General features: G+C 43.6%; 1 protein-coding gene across 5 annotated transcripts in view; it reads left to right on the top strand.

Annotated features, from left to right (window-relative positions):
• SORBS1 (sorbin and SH3 domain containing 1) overlaps nucleotides 1-13,942 on the top strand; it is a 177,489-nt gene that overhangs the window by 75,685 nt on the left and 87,862 nt on the right. For 4 of the 5 annotated variants that reach the window (XM_049809766.1, XM_049809768.1, XM_049809764.1 and 1 more), the window contains one exon: nucleotides 10,094-10,204. The gene's annotated coding sequence lies outside the window, so the exon portion shown is untranslated. The remainder of the gene's footprint in view (nucleotides 1-10,093; nucleotides 10,205-13,942) is intronic. The other variant, XM_049809767.1, reaches the window with a different exon arrangement.

Genomic DNA, 13,942 nt, shown 5'->3' on the forward strand with positions numbered 1-13,942 from the left:
GTAACTTTTCATGTAGCTCTTCCAGCTGTAGGTATTATTTATGTTAATATAATTGTCTAATCCTTTTTGAAAGCCAGTAAAGCTGTTTCCCTACAGTACTGCCTCCTTGCCCTGTAGTAATAAATTCCTCAGGCTGATTTTATGCCACCTTCTAAAAATTATTTTTATAAAAGAATATCTATTACATTTACTGTCTCTTTATAGGATGGAGCAAGACAAATCAGCACATCCCAATCTTGCTTCACAATTATTCATTCATTACTTCACCTGCAGCCTGAAATCAATCAATCAGCTTTTATTCTTTCCTTCTGTCTTTTCCAGCTAACTATTCCTGTAATCTTTCTGTGTAACCTCAATGTATGTTTGTAATTTTTAGTCTCTTAAGCATTGATTTGATTCAGTTCTCTAATCTTTCAAGGTTCCTTGGTGTTATTTATTATACATTGGTCAGCAAGTCAGATTTTCTGGGCAGCTGCTCCAAGAGTCTGCCTGAGTCTTCTGTGGCTGTTGCCTGGAGCATTATGAATCCCAGCCCAGGTCATGATGCGGTCCCCAGGACTTTAAACAGCTGCCATGTTGGTCCAGGGCTGCTCCTTCTGTTACTCCTTGTGCTTGAGACAAGCAGGAATTATCTTAAATGATGTTTGTGGGGCCCTACCACCATAGGCAGGGTGCTGCATAGTCCAGCAGCAGCTGTAGCAGCCTTGAAACTACCTCCTGCGTTCCCCCCTTCAGCATCCCGTAGCAGTACCTTGCAGTGTGTAGTAGCTGTAACTCAGCATGCTCGGGCCCAAATACTGATCCTCCGAGAGCTGCTGTTTAATTGGGTTTAGACTCCTAGAAAGGCTGCCTGAGCAGGAGATGTTTCTTAATCAGATGTTTTCACTTGTTTTAAGGATGTGATCATACCTGATGTAACTTTGCCAGCTACTTTGTCACTTGCAGTGTTCAAGCACAAGATACAGGGTTGGCAGGGAATCTCATGAGAAGTTTTCTCATAGTGATTACAATCAATTTTCTTCTGTTGTGCATAAAGACATCAAAACAACATGAGGTTTAAAGAAATAGGAAACATGAATTTGTTCATTAGAACAGGAACCATTTTTCTTGAAGTCTTGATCAAGAGGCTTAGCGTTTGCCCTCTGTTTTGCCAAGAACAGACCATGTTTTCCAGGGTCTAATTTCTGAATTAGAAGAGCAAGAAAGAGAAAAAGAACTCCATTTATAAAGTCTCAGCGGAAAAATAAAATAGGCAGATGTGCAAATGCATGTGTGTGTACGTAAGCACGTGCACAGACAGGGAGAGAAGCAAGCAATGCAATTTGCTTCCATGTGACATGCTTGTAGTTTCATCACAACATGGAGCTAATGTACAGAGAAGGCAGAGGGGCATTTCACATCAGTTACACAGCTCATGGACAGTAAGTATGCCTGTGTCAGCTTTTCTGTGAGCTGATAGTGACCCCATGCACTGCACCGTTCCTTTTCTCCTTTCTATCTGTTCAGCATTTCACAGTTTCTCAAATCACTGGAAGCCTGCTATTGATTTTTAGATGTGTCCTAAGTTTGCTGTAAATTTTATACAGTGACCTCATGCTGCCATAAAGAAGAATTTTGGCACACCTTCAGCCCAACATCTACCCTTAAATAAATGGAAGATGTTTGCAAATCATTGCAACCTATTTATAACCTTCTGGGAATGCCTGAGCTGAAAGAGAATCACCACCACCTTTGGTGGATATTGATCTCTGCAGAGTAGATCTTTCTTTTTGTGGGAGAATTCAGCCACTTTACCCTTTGTTCTCTATATTTTGGTGTATGATCATCTCTCTTTCAGTATATGCATGACAGCACCAAATCATAACAGTTGTGTCTGTCTTTGTCCAGCATGTTGTGATTTCATTTGCAGGCAATGCAGTCTCTGTGTTAGATCAGACAGATTCTGCTTTTGCAGCAGTACATCTACCTGACATGCCCCATTGCTCCTGCAACCTACAGCCGAACCCTCTTTATGTCATTCCCCTGTTCCTTTTCTCATTTCCATCTGTTTGTTGTTCCGGAGTTTCTTGAATAATGGAGACACAGTGATTGGTTTTGAGATGTGTCATAAGCTTGTTGTAAGCATTTTCTTTCCTTTAATAGCTCCCTTTGCCAGGCAGTGCAGTTGGAGGATACAGTAAGGGGAATTGACAACTTATTCCAGCTGTTCTGCTGAAGTAGATGCCAGTGTTTCTTCTGCATGTTTCCCCGCTCACTGTCCGCATTGATTTTCTATTAGTCTTGGCAGATATACTGAGGCCTGTTACTGCAGCCACCGAAAATTAAGGGGGCCTCGTCCCTTGAAGTGTTAGAACAAGAGAGATTTTCGCGTTAGGGAGATGAGGAAAACAAGTGTTTGTATGGTATGGAATAGCTCCTTGGCTAGTTCAGGTCAGCTGCCCCGGCTATGCCCCCACCTCCCAGGTTCCTGTAAAAATTAACTCTATCCCAGCTGAACCCAGGACATTATCCACCCCTTATTCTATACCATCTACATCATGCCCAGATCTTACTTTTTTTTTTTTTAATCAACCACTACAACTTTCCTTGTCTTATATATAAGTATATGGACTCCACCCCCTGACCTCGCACACACACACACGGTGTTCCTTTAGCCTATGGGCTATCTCTCTAATGTGTCCATCGATTTTGGGGCTCTATCTGTTGTAACAGTTCTTCAGGATAAGAGAGAGATGGTGTGAGATGTTGGGTTGTTGTACGCTGCCTCTGGAACTTGTGGCTAGTACATTTGGTGTAACTCATGCCCCTGGTCTGCAGGTCGAAGATGTTGATCTTGAGGAAATTGGTGGGTGCCAGTTCAAATTCTATCGCTGTTGTACTTGGCTCAGTTTCAAAAGTCCATCCTGTAGTCATTTGGATAATTCTCACAATAATACCCTTGATATGGCATATAGACACTATAGATACAATGACATGCATTGGCAGGTTATTTAGCAGTTAAATATCATACAGCCCAATTCACTGGCTATTCTCTCCCAAAATCAAATCTCCCTGAGGTACACATTGATATAAAACCTAAGGCAAGAAACTTACTCCTGTTCTGAATTTTGCATGCTTCACCCTTTCCATATTCATTGAGGTAAAATTCATTACCATAGTTGTTAGCTGTGAAAAATTATATTCACCATGGAGTTAACTCATGTGGCTGGATTTAAAGTCCCAGCTTTATTTACAGTCGCTTAATGTTTGCCTCAAGCTGTGATAAAGATCTTATACCTTAGGGCTCCAAGTGATTTGCAGAGAGGTCAGGTAGAAATAAAATACTGTCTTCCTTGCACAGTGTTCTTGAAATGCAAAAGAAGATGTGAGAGGAAAAGGCACCTGCCTTCTACGGGAGCACTGGGTGGTGGCTATGGCCAGGGTCAGAGTGCAGCAGTGCTGTGACCCAGCAAGGGTGGGATCCTGCTCCTCCCCAAGCTGCAGCTGCCACCCCCCTCCCCATGTGGAGTACCTCCCTCTCTCTGCAGCATTTTCATCCTTGGTACAAAGCCCTTCCTGAGTGGTATTGCACAGGGTGGGGAAATCATTAGTTGCATTCTCTCTCTCCCCATTCCCTGCTGTGGTTTCTTTTTTCTAGGCAGTTATATAGTTGTCAATCTTTTTGCGCTGAAGGTGGTGAGCATGACATCAGAGAGATCTTGTTGCATTATTTTATTCCGTCTCCCCAGAATGAGGGGCTATTGTTTCCTCCTAGAGAAGTGTAATCAACACAGTGCCTGGAAGCCAAGTCACTATGTGTTTGACCCTTTGCCTTGGTCACTGACCCACATTTCATTCAAACACGTTCATAAATAGTGGCACTTCTTATGTCTTTATGTAACAGATGGGGGAAGATTAGAATTGGAGGTATCTCTTACTATTTTGGGGCCCGGGCTGCCTGCCAATTTTACTTCTTGAGAAGCAAGTGTTTTGTTTTGCAAGTATGAAGCGTGTGACTCATTCTCCTCCTTGACATGCTTTAATACATGTACTGAGTGGTGATTTACATGAGGATGCATTGAGGCTCTGTTTGAGCTGACAGCACTTGGTGCACTTTAATCTCACATGTGGAAAGAGGAAATGAGTTAATCTGCAGTTAAATATAGAGGTGATGAAAGAGGTGGGAAGGGGAGGGGTTGACTCTAATCTCGCTTAGGTTGGAGTCAGCTGAGAGTAACCTCTGTATCTGGATAGTATTACTCTGTGGTAAGTCATATATCAGCTCTGTGGAGCTGACAATATTAGCTAATGGAAAACAGCAACAAAGTGAGAATGTGCCCTAAGCTCTGGCGTTGCTGCGGTGTTGTTCTTTCTGTTCACCCTCTACATGTTGGTGACACCTTCTTCCCCCCCCCCCCCCCCCCCCCAGAGGTAACCAATGGATTGTAGGCGTAAGCAACTGCACATGGCTGAAATTACATTTTAAGGACCAAATCTGAGAGTGGATCAGTGTTAACCTACAAGCTGGGTTCTCTGTGATTGTCATGAAGATGTACCATGACTTTGTTCCTTTATTTTGCTGTGTGTGTGTGTTTTCTGTTTATCCCTGTCTTCAGCTTTGAGCTGGAGATGCAGAAGAACTAAGAAGCTGGGATAACCTCCTCTGCAGAAATCCCCTTCTCTTCTCCCTTTGTGTGCAGATGTGTTCTTAAACTCTGCGTTAGACTGATCTGCCACCAACCATTGTCTCCAGCTTCCCACATGTGTACGTTGGGTTTTTGGAGAAGGCTGTGTTAATTTTATTCCTTACTGGTATATCTAGCTGCTTCTGAGCAATTTTCCTCTGTGAAGTGCTGCTGGTATGCTGCCTGCTGGTATGCCCAACCAGAAAGACAGCCACACCTGAGCAAAAGAAGGGTGGTTTACACCAGGCTGGTGCTGCTGCCAGACAGGGTGCACTGCTTATGCTGTGAAGCGGTATGTTGCCTGCACTGTGTTGGAGAAGAGGCAAAATGGATTTTGCTGACTCATTTGGGAAGGTAAAAGCAGACTTTTGGGCATGGGCTGAACAAACCTGAAAGAGGAATTTCAGCAGCAGCCAAGAGTTGCTTCTTCTGAGAAGGTAGCTTGAGCTAATCTGTGATGTGCTGACAGTGTTTTCTCAACAGAGTTGAACCCAAGTAATCCATGTGAGGAATTTGCATTTGGAGATCACATACTATATGGGTCATGTTTGTTGAGCAGTGGGTGAGGAAAGCCACTGGTTTACTCGCTAAGATGAAAGGTCTGTTGGTTAGAAGAGTTCTTTTTTATGTTTGAGAAAATCTAAAACAGTTTTTAGAGATCAAGATCTACCCTGGAAAGCACTTGTGCCTCTTTAGTTGACTTCACTGGGAATCACATGCTTTTGCAGGATTTGACCTGGCATGTAAATTAGTAACAGCATCACTGTTGTGTTCACTCTTCTTGTTGGCCCAAAGCAATGTTCTGTGAGTCATTCCAGTCCATAGGCACAGGCTGAACTCTGGCCATCTGTCCCTAAGCCATCCATATAGATCTCATACAAACTGTTTGTTTGGTAAAATCTAATAAACTGTCCAAAAGCCTATAACATTAGAGATGGCTTATTAATAACAGGCTGATTCTCAGTATTATTGTTAATTGTAATTAGAAAAAAAAATGTTACCAGAATCTGATCTTTGCTGCACTAGCTGAGGATGGCATTTTTGTTGTATTTGACATTTACTAAAATAGAACTTAGAAGATGGAGTGGCTCAGATCAGAAATTTTTGAAAGATCAGTTGACAGCTCTTATCTGAACCATAAGTCTTATGACTTCCAGAGTGGAAGAACATAACCATATCTGAGACCAAGGACACTCATCAACTTAGCAAGTAGTTGCTCAGGTTGAAGATGGGAACCCTTGTCCTCCCTTCCACACTGCTGCTTGTTGCTGTACTGGTACTGATGGTTGACTTCATTCATAGCTTTGCCAGCTGAAGAGTGCATGTGAACACTGCCTGATCAGCATCGAGAAAATAGATGAGCTTAATTTATCTTCACTGGTTGTTCAGTTTAACTTTGTGAATTCAGCCTTCTGCGGATTATGGAGTGCTCACATGGACACTTCTGCTGCCAGCACTGTGGGGAGTGGTAACGTCCAGCAGGTGGGATGGTAACACCTTCAAAAGATGGGTGTTGATTTCCAGCATTAGAGGTAGTGTAGACCACTGAAAAGAGCATTGTGCTAGGAAAGCAGAAGCTACAGTTTGTTCTTGGCACTGATCCTGGTGTTATGTGAATAGGTCAAATCACTTCTCATCCATGCATCTGTTTCCCCTTCATCTGTCTTACCCATTTAAACCCCTTCAAAAAGGGGCTGCCTGTTCTTAAGTGGACAATGGCAAAATAATAATATTTTTATTCTGCTAGTCTTACAGAGCTGCTTAAAGTTGTTGTTTTCTAAATGGCCTTTAGATCTGAGTACTGTTTGTTGTTGGTTGGTTGTTTTTATTTTCCTTTCCAACCCTTTGCTTTTTCCATTGCAAAGCTGGCCCCACACTGATGTGTTTGATTATGTTTTCATTACCATTGTACTTCCTTTGATTTTTGCAGCTCAGTGCCCAGAGCACAGGGCACTGTACAAACAATGTGATGAAATCAAGCAGGGTCAGCCCCTTTCTCTTTTTACCTTGAAAACAATATGAAACTCTTACATTTTTGTTTGGCACCTCCAGTTCTTGAGCTCAAGGCTGTGTGTGTGTCTGCTGCCCTCCTGTCGCATTCAGGTGTGAGTTCACTTGGACAGTGCTTTCCATTGCTGCCTATGGGGGTACTGAAAGCTGTGCTGTCTGCTTGGTTGTGTGTGAGATCAAGCTGCAAAGTGTGGAGAATTAATGCAAGAACAGCAGCATGCTGAACTGATGTCCTACACTACAGTGGGCTAGTTGTGACTAGGTCCCACTACCAGGGCTCACAAGTGTACGCGTAGACTTGTCTTGCTGGATCATGCCTGGTCACTGCGAAAAGGAATTTTCTCCTGTTTCTCACCTCTTCTTTTTGTTTTTGGCAGCATTCCTTTCTCCATGGGGATGCAGTTTGAGCGTGGCCTGTGTCCAGCCCTCTTAAGAAGTGCCAGGTTACTGGCTGTTGATCTGAGAAAGGGAGAAGGAGGTGGATAGCTTGATTCTGCACTACTATAGTATTGTCAGCCACTGTATCAGCCCTCAGAATGAATAGAGCAGCCAGCAGAAACACTCATAAAAATGTGGACCTTAGCGCTTTTGTACTTTAGGCTCATCCCCATCTTGTTCCTGCTAGTCCCTTCCCATGGCACTCTGAAAAGCCCCTTATAGCAGGTTTCAGTACCAGGACAGACAAAGGCTGTAGTTTGATGCATCACAACTACACAAACTACAGTTTTCCTTAAGCCACAGTGATTGATTTGACTGCATATCTGAACACTCTAAACTCAAGGAGTGTTTAGAGTTAGGGAAACCCCTACTTAAAAAACAAAACCAAAACCAAACCCCAAACAAAACCAAACAACCCTGCAGGAAACCTCTTTACCAGCAGCGTGGTGAGGGTTTTTTTCGTTTTGTGGTGCTGGTTTGTTTTCTTCTGTTTGCTTGATTTCAGCACTCACCTGTTGCATTGCTGCATTCATTCATTCAAAGTTTCTGGGTGGGAGCACTGCTCTGGTTGTATGCTGCTTTTTGTAACTTGCTGAGCAGTTCAGTCACTATCAGGGGTCTGGTGTGCTGGGTGCTTGTGCAGGAAGAGTCCAAGTACCTTTTGCATTATTCAGTGGAAACTCTTTCAGCAGACTTCTCTGTTACAGTGTAAGTCAAACTCTAACAGCAGATAGAGCCGGAACACAGCTGAAGACTTAACAAAATTAAAATAAAAAAAAGTTGAAAACTTTTTGGCAATGTCCTTTGTCTCTGACACTGTCAGCTGCCCTAATTTTGCTGCCACTGTCAGGAAGGGAAGTTTTGTCACTAACAGCAGTGGGTGTAAAATTTTTCCAAACTGAATCTTTCTGTGAATCCTGCATTGATTTTTCACCAAAACCAGCTTCTTGTGGTCCTCCAGGAGCTAATGCTTGGCTATTTCCAAGGGGAAAGTTTGAATATTAAGCTCTCTTCTAGACTGGGGTACAGACCAGCCATAACCTGTATCTGTATTGCTGTGTCTTGATGCAACCCCTGGCTATGTGCCAGATTAGAGTCTTGTAACAACTCTCAGCACCAGAGGAGTTTCCATCAGTTGCTTTTTGTGCCATTTACTCTCTCCTCCCCCTCTCAACCTAGATCTTAGTCCTTGTGATGAGTAATGAGTTCTCTGCCTTAGCTTTTGGTAGCTGGGACTCTGGCCAGCTTCAACCTTTTGCCAACTTGCAAGGGCAAGGCAGGTTGGGAAAGCAAACAAACTGTAGTTAATGCCAGCAGGACAGCTTATTGTGTCACAGCAAAACCAGGGCTTGACCTTGCCACTGAAATATTAACTCTCTCAGTGCATACTCGGACAACATTATAGGAAATTTTCTTCCTAATACTAGCAGTAAGCCTTTCAAACGTGTGTCCTTTCGCTGGTCCCTTTGTACTTGTTGAAGATGGAGAAACTACTAGACTGTCCTGGACAGAAAACTCTAATTTGTTTCAACTTGTGTTTTCCTAGGACTATTCTAGTTTTACTGAAAAACTAGCCTGGTTCTTCTAGGCTCATTTTTTGGGATATTAGTGAGTCTTGAAAGAAGTCTTAGGGCTTGTGAAAACATCATATTATTGGAGCTCTGTAAGCTGTGTTCTGTGATGGCTCCCAGGCAAGGTCCCTGATACCCTATGAGAGTTTTTTATTTCTTGAGTATCACCTTCTATTTTCTCCATGTCATATTTATGCCCCACCTGCACTGTCATGAGGACATCTAACTGACGAGGCTTATTGGCTGACAAGCTGGTTGTACCAGGCCCTTGGAGGTTCTAGTCTTGCATTGCTTGTTGAAAGAAAGGTGACTCCACTCCCCTCAGAGCTTGAATAAAACACACATGAGGATTTGTTCAGTCATCCAGCATAGGTATGAAACCTTGCTCATTGCTCTCCTCAAGTTCTTTTTAAAGTTTTTTAACACGAAGAAGTATGAAGAAGGCAGTGTAGAGAGAGGCTGGGTTGCCCTCTGGAAGAATCTCTCCACTCAGTATGGAAGAAGCTAGGGTGACTGGCTGACTAGTTTAGCCTGATAAATAACATGATTAAATTTGAGGGGTGTCAATACTTGTCTTCGCAGTTTGGTTTATAAGGTATCTCACTAAAGCCAGGCTGCTGTTAATGTTATTGAGTAAAACAATAAAGCTGCACAGCCATCTATCAAATCAGCGTCAAATCTAACCATTTAGACTTAATATTGGACTGGAGTTAGTCACATTTAGTAACTGTCAGTGCATGCGAAAAAAATACATAGTCCTCTGTGAATTCTGCCTCTGTGGCTGTCTGTCTAGCTGTGTACCCCAACCAAGGAGTTTGTCCTAAGACAACCTGATGTATGTTTCTTAGTATGTGTGTACTACCTGCCCTTCCTTCTGAGGGTTTTTATCCTGGTAGTCAGGAGTTAAATTTCATGGTTGTTGTTACCCCTAGCTCCCAGCCTAGGCTCTGTATTGGACAAGCCTGTTTATGCATCAAGGATAGCTGCATAAGATGTGTATTCACTTCTCTCTTTCTGCATTTTGCAAACCAGTATACTAAATTCAGCTGAAATCAGCAGTGATTTACATTAGGAAACAGACTGTAGGTTGTAGGGAGGCGTGAGTATTTGTGCTATTCAGCTGTCCCTGCTGCCTGGGGGGGAAATCCCTAGCAGAAAGGCAGGAGAATGGATGTGATTTCAGCCTCCCCTGGAGACAACCGTAAATGTCAGTTCTCACATAGCGGATGCTAGGATGCAGATCTGGTCAGGCTGCTGTGCTTCCTCCATAGTAAGCAGAGGGAATTGCTTCATCTGAAAGTAATGTTATTTCTGCGAATGGCTGATTGCTTTGGTACAGCCCTCTCAGTAATTGTCAGACAGCAGGACTAGTGGCACTAACAGCATTTTCTTCCTCTTTGACTTTTGTAGGTATGTGCTGTCATGTAGCAGTTGCATGTGAAGAGAATACGGAGTGGAAGTTGCTGTCAGAGGATCCTGTCCTCCTAAGCTGGGCCTGAAGAGTTCAGCCAGCTGACTGGTGTGAGTACATTCTCAAAGGAGAATTGGCTTGCTCTTTAGCCCCCATTCCAGGTTAGGTAGAGCTCTAAATGGCTCTTTTTACATTACCTCTTTATATGAGAGAAAATATTTGCTTTTCTGTAGTCTGACTCTTCCTTTAGTTGGAGGCTCGTGGGAATGTAGGGAAGTGCTTGTATACCACGCTATTTTGCATTTGTTGTTTTTTAAGATCTAATTAAGACACTGTTGTTTTTTAATGTGAGCTGCAATGCATGCTGCAGATCAACTATACCCTTCAGACCTTTAGTCCATGCATGTGGCACTTAGCGGACACAAAACAGTTCCAGGCCTGACAAGCTGGACCAAAGGCATGGGGGGGGGGCAATATCTAGCCAGTGCACCAGGAAACAAAGTCAGTCTATGGAAACACAGTGGGGAAATATTGACTATATCTTTTGCTGTCATAGGTGGGGGAGGCAAAGTGTGGAAAACACTGCCAAGTAGGTCCAAGGTTCTGTAATTGTTTCTCCTGCAAAGGAGAAGAACTGTCCTTAGTGCGTGCAGAGAACCGTTGCAGAGGTTGCTAAAGAGTTACTGTTCTCCAGAATGGCCAGGTTTCCCAGGACCTGCTGGTCAACAGCTGCTGCCTTATTCAGTTCCCAAATTAATTGTGTCAAGTGAACGCTGAAAATTACTCAGGCCGCTGTAAAGTGCAACGAGTCCTCCTTTTGCTACTTTCCCTGGGGACAGAGCAGGATGTCTTCTAGAGGAAGGTGTTGCCCAGAATGTCATTTTGGCTCTAGCCAGCTGGTCATGCCAGCTCCACACCAGCTCTGCCCATCTTAGACTAGTTTAAGAGGTACAGCACTGTGCCAGAAACCAGAGCAGTAACAGTGGGAGTGAGTTTATAGAAAGCAGGAAGATGGAGTTTTCATTTTTTCCGTTGAACTGGGAACAGATGGAGAGTCGATGAGGCAGAGATGCTGGAAAGGACAGTGTATTTCAGATCTCTTCCTTAATATCTTCCCAGTCTGCTCATAGATTCATAGCTCCTGCCTGTTCAGTACAGGGCAGTTAGTATAGGATGTGAAAACTTCAATGCCCCTGAGCCTCCAGAGGTGTATGTTCCCCAAGGCCTGCTGAGCTGTGTTTTTTGGCCTAGGAAAATTCTGACAGAAAGAGTCGTGAGAGCAGCTCATGGCCTGATAGGCAACATCTTTGTTTACCTCATTCCAGGTCACCACAGTTAAGGATCTGGACTTTCTGGATAAAGACAATGACCCAGGAGCATCTTGACTGAGCCCTGTACTGACGCTAATAGACCAGTCCTGCCTCTCTAAATGGCCAATGTTTTGGTTTTTTAGTTGTTTTGTTTTGTTTTTAATCTGGTTAGAAGCCAAGAAGAATCTAATCAGAGCCCAGCAGTGCACTGAGCAGCAGTCATTATCATTACTTAGTCATCCAGTTGCTGTTTCTCTGACAAGAAATGTTGGTGTGGTGGGAGGGGATGGGGGAAAGATCAGCTTTTTTCTTCATCTCCTTGAAGAGGTTCAAGCATGTTTCCTCTTAATACACCTATAGCCAAGTGTTGCCCTTAGAGGACAGATTTAAAGTCAGGCCTTCAAAACTCTGTGGAAGCCACAGTTTGAGGGAGAGGAATCGATGAGAAGGGAGAACTTAAGCCCTCATTAACTCCCAAAGGGAGGATTTTCAGCTGTGAACTGTGAGATATTATTACTCTCTCATTAGCTTTCATAGTTACAAATATAACTGGTTAATAATTCCAGCCAGCTGGCCAAATTAGAGGCAAATCTAAATTTCTCCTGACCTTGGTGCTTTGGGCTGAATCTCCACTTATTAATGACACACACAGCAAACACCTTGGGCAGAACTGCTGGGACTTCATTTCCATGAATGCCCAGGGTTGTCTATTGGAAGACATGTTGCTTCTTTTGGCTCTGTAGTTCTGTTCCTGGAGAACAGAGGATCAGCTGCGGGTAGCCTGATTTGATACTTACTTGTCTTTAGCAATTAGGGTGCAGAGAAAAGCATTGCAGGAAAATACTGAGACGGAGAGAGAGCACAGTTTGAATTTTCTTTGCTGCTTCTGCTAGTTCCCTTCTTTACTGCACTCCTACTTTTCCTTTTTTTACCCTCATCAACCTACCAAATCACTGTCATTGGAAGAGGCAGTAAGCTCAGGTGCTGGCCCAGGGATTATGCTAAATATCTGAGCATTTTGAGTCTGAAGAAAAATGAGAGAATTTTACAAAAATCAGCTTCCTTGCATATCGGAGATGATTTTGTCCTTGACCGTACCTTAAGGTTAATTTAAGCTCTACAGTAAAAAGGTTAAGAGCACTGGTAAACAGCTAGTGCCATTACAAAAGCTTTTAATATTGATTGGGCTGTATTCTGTTACCTTCACAGCCAGCAGTGCCTTTCATTGAATGAGGTGCTGGCTGGATCAGTAAGGATGGCTCTGGCCTAAACTAAACTTGTTATACAAAGTACTATTGATGGTCTTCTGTAGTAGAGGAACAGAGCCTGGGTTCTCCTGCCACACACAATCCAGTGATCACTGAGCATAATCTTTGTGTCCCGTGGCCCAGTTTGGCACATATGCCACAAATCACAGCATGCAAGTTTTGCTTCCATTTTGCCTGAGTGTAAGTGGCAGTACAGGGTACAAAGGGCTGGAGATGCTTATGTGCAGGTGAGGATGCATGTTTTGTTGATTGCATGCTGTAACTACCAGTAATTTTCTTACGACTTGGGTAAGCATAGCTGAGCCCTAAGTTTTTCCCCTGCAGTGTTGTATTTAGCAGGTCCTGAATTCCACAAAATTGCTTGGACCAGGATCAGCAATTGTTCAAGGTAGATGGGCAAGGTTATACTTTCTTTTATGCATGAGAGTTTAAATAGGTCAGCAGATTGGTGACGACTGGGAGAAACTGCTACTCAGGTGACTGCTAAACAGCTGATCACTCCCAGCTTGTGTTGGTGAGGCAGTGCTTTCCAGCTCCTGCTGAGTTCTCCAGTCCAGTAGAAGACAGCAGTGGGAGCCATGCCTCTCACAGAAGTCTCCCTTAACATGCTGTAGATCCCAAATCCTGGTCCTATCAGGTACTACTTTTTTCTGTTTTAAATGAGGGATCACCAGCCTACAGCATATCCCTTATCTCTAACAGCCAGACAGGACAGTTCTTCAGTCCCCAGCAAGGAAGCCAAATTATGCATTTGCTTTTCCTAGCCATTTGAGAACATTTTCTAGCAGTTTGTCTTGTAGTCTGTGCTGTTCTCTCTGTACGCTTAGCAGGTTATGTGCTTTCACTGGATAAATACACACATTGTTGTTAAAAGGGCCTCTTGCTAGCCCTTAACTTCTTCTGCTCTGCAGACTTGCTCCTACTGGCAGATTAATTTCCTATCTAGAGCTCTTAAATGGCCTGTATACATCTTTACAAGTAGTCTTGCTCAGTCTCTGGTGACAGTCTGAACTCCTTCATGCCATACAGATTCAGCTGTAGGTGCTTCCTGAGTCCTTACGCAGTTGCACTGTGCTGCCTGGCAGGTTGTAGGGTCTGCTGGCAGCAGTATTTCATTCTGTGGTGATACTGGTTCCTGTAGCTTTCAGCTGGGGAGAACTGAGCTGCAGAGTTCAGGCTCAGGTCTGAGGTGTCCAAGGGGATCCAGGTGTTGGGAGTTTTGGGGCAAGCTAGGGCTCATCTCTGATAGCAGGGAGGGTGCTGTAAAACT

This window comes from Accipiter gentilis, chromosome 9 (genome assembly GCF_929443795.1).
Source record: "Accipiter gentilis chromosome 9, bAccGen1.1, whole genome shotgun sequence".
Lineage (NCBI taxonomy): Eukaryota > Metazoa > Chordata > Aves > Accipitriformes > Accipitridae > Astur > Astur gentilis.